Below are 3,222 nucleotides of genomic sequence, written 5' to 3' on the forward strand. Positions count from 1 at the left end.
TCTCAGGAAGCCACTGAAGGTTGTGTGTCACCAGAACAAGAGAGTAAACCAAGATAAATAGAAAAGCATGGAATGCAGAAAACAAGAGTTCCAGCACAAGACAGAGGCAGAGGGACTCACCAGGATGATAGTGAAAGGAGAACTCAGATTGGAATAGGTCAGAAGTCTCCAGGTTGATATTTCTACTAGGTTAAATAAATAGAATTTCTGAAGTATATAAACACATTGAGAAGAGATTGAGAAAGTTGATTGAAACTTTGGGATTAAATTACTGCTCAGTTCATAGAAAACTAAACAGCAAAAAACAAAACCAAAAAAAACAACTATTAACTCCAAGTATAACAAAGCGTTATATGCAGGAAGGTCAAGGTAATCAAAGTACGTTACATGGCTGAGCTGTGAATAATATTTACATAGTCATAATAACGTAAACCATGAGTACTAATCCAGCTGCAATTAGATTAGGAATTTGGGGGATTGGAAGCATATCTGCGTACAGTGGGGCCTTTGTGGGGAGGGGACAGTGGTAAAGAAATGCGAAATTCTCATCTGCTCTGGAGGAATGTCAATAGATAATGCCTAAAACTTAAAAAAAAAAAAATCAAGAAGTAGCAGTATAGGAATATTATTTGGAAGTATGGAGGTAAAAATAGAATCAGGCTAAAAATGTTGGAAGTGGTTGCCTGTAGGGAATAGAAAATGGGGGGAAGGCATATGGTACTTCTGGTTTTTATACAAGCCTTCCAGAACTATTTGATTCTTTAAACCATATGAATGCATAACTTTAATTTTAGAAAAGCAAATTAAGTAATGCACGCTTATTATACCTTTGGTGGAATGAAAAATAAATAAACAAATAGCAGAACCTTGAAATCACTACTTCTGTGTTCTGTGCTCTTTCTACAAAAATTGAAGCAGGCTTGAAATAGTTGACAGTATTTTTGTTTTCGTAGAACTTTGCTTGCCTTTATCTTTCCATTTAAGTCAAGTGAAGAATCCTTTTCAACATATTAAAGGTATAGGAACTGATCAGATGCCAGGTAATCAATTGTGTAGATTTCTTTTTAATGGATTGAAGCTCTCAACAGTCACTGGAAAAATTTAAATAACACCAAATCTTCAGGTTCATAAAATATGAAAATGCTAAGAGATTTTTTTTAAAAACAAGATGTGAGTGTTATCTTACACTTACCTTAAAAATACCCAACTAACCTTATCAGCGATCATCTGATGAAAAGCTCTTCAGGGAATATTTTAAAGCAAAATGGACTGGTGTTCCCTTCCAGCACTCTTAATTAAAAAAAAAAAAAAAAAAAAGTTTCCCTGAATTCGTTTTTTCTAAGGCAAAATATAAAAATACCAATCCTTGTCTTTTTTTTTTTTTTGTCTTACATTATTTTTGAAAGAGTTTCAGAAGTTTACCTTAAATCTGCTTTTCTATTTTAATTTAAAACCTTGGCATTTCAACTGTGTTTGAATAATCTCAATATATGGCCAGATATTATTCAATTTAGCCAATTAAATGGTATGCAGGACTCTTAAAGAGCCCCTGTTTAGCTATCGCACCTCATGTCTCTTTGCATTTTACCCTCTCTTATGGATTGATTTGTCCCCCCAAAATGTGTGTCAACTTGGGAAGGCCATGATTCCCAGTATTGTGTGGTTGTCCACCATTTCTCATCCTATGTGTTGTAAATCCTACCTCCATGATGTAAATGAGGCAGGATTAGATGCCATTATGTTAATGAGGCAAGACTCAATCTACAAAGTTAGATTGTATTTGAAGTCAATCTTTTTTGAGATATAAAAGAGAGAAGCCAGCAAAGAGACATGGGGACCTCATACCACCAAAAAACAAGAACCAGGAGAATAGTGCATCCTTTGGACCTGGTGTCCCTGCACTAGAATCTCCTAGACCAGGAGAAGATTGATGACAAGGACTTTCCCCCAGAGCCATCAGAGAGAGAAAGCCTTCCCCTGGAGCTGGCGCCCTGAATTCAGACTATTAGCCTCCTAAACTGTGAGAGAATGAAATTCTCTTTGTTAAAGCCATCCACTTACGGTATTTCTGTTATAGCAGCACTAGATTCCTAAAACACCCTCCGATAATACTGAACTATATTTAGAATTCCTAGTCTAGTCCTGCACTCTCATCTAGAGTCCTGTGTTTTGCAGTGTTTCTTTGGCTTGGAACATTCTCTCACATTTTGTTCCCCTGGCCTTCAGGAATACCCCTGCCAGCAGGCCAATTTAGATTCTCTTTTGTTTCCTGTGGCTGCTGTGCTTAGTCCTTATTTTTGCATTTGTTATTATTATCATTACCTTTGTTATTGTTGTTTGATGCCTGACATCATTAGATTGTGAGTTCCTAAAAGAAACAAGTCTTTTCACCTTTGTTACCAGCATCTAACAAATGTGTAGACTGACAAGCTTCTAACCATGCACCTAAAAACATATGCTTAGAAATTAAACTGTGGTACAGTTTTGATGATTATGTAACCATGTTACTGTTATTGCTAGCTGCTGTCAAGTAAACCTCCAACTAATGGCAACCCCATGCACAATCGGATTGGATCATTGTGATCCCTAGAGTTTTCATTGACTGTTTCTGGGCCTTTCTAGCTATGTAACCAAAGAATAAGTAAATTGAACCAAACCAACCCCACTGCTGTTGAGTGGATTCCAACTCATAATGACCCTATAGGACAGAGTAGAACGGCCCCCATAGGGTTTCCAAGGCTATTTATCTTGACAGAAGCAGACTGCCATATCTTTCTCCTGCAGAGTGGCTGGAGCATAAAAAGTTAAAACTCTAATGCTGGAATTAAAGGCAGCTGGTAGGTAAAGACATTCTCATTTTGCAGCTGAGGAAACAGGCCTGGAAAAATGAGACAGATTCACTAGAGTGCCACATTACATGAAAAGAAACTTCGAATCACCGATGTTGAATGTACAAAATTATCTAGTTCAGTCCCTCTTTAGTGAGCACTCTACAACTCAGAAAACTTTTCCCTCCAATGCAGCAAAGAATTAGATATTCCATTTCAATACCTATATAGCTTGTTTTACGAGGAAGTGTATTTGCAATAAACATAAATGAATAAAGGAAGAGGATGCTGTCCACAACTGCTTCTTCAGACTGACACTTAATGACACTCACTGAGCATTTATAATTTGTTGGACACTTCTAATCATCTGGAAACCCTGGTGGCTAGCGGTTAA

Source organism: Elephas maximus, chromosome 16 (genome assembly GCF_024166365.1).
Source record: "Elephas maximus indicus isolate mEleMax1 chromosome 16, mEleMax1 primary haplotype, whole genome shotgun sequence".
Lineage (NCBI taxonomy): Eukaryota > Metazoa > Chordata > Mammalia > Proboscidea > Elephantidae > Elephas > Elephas maximus.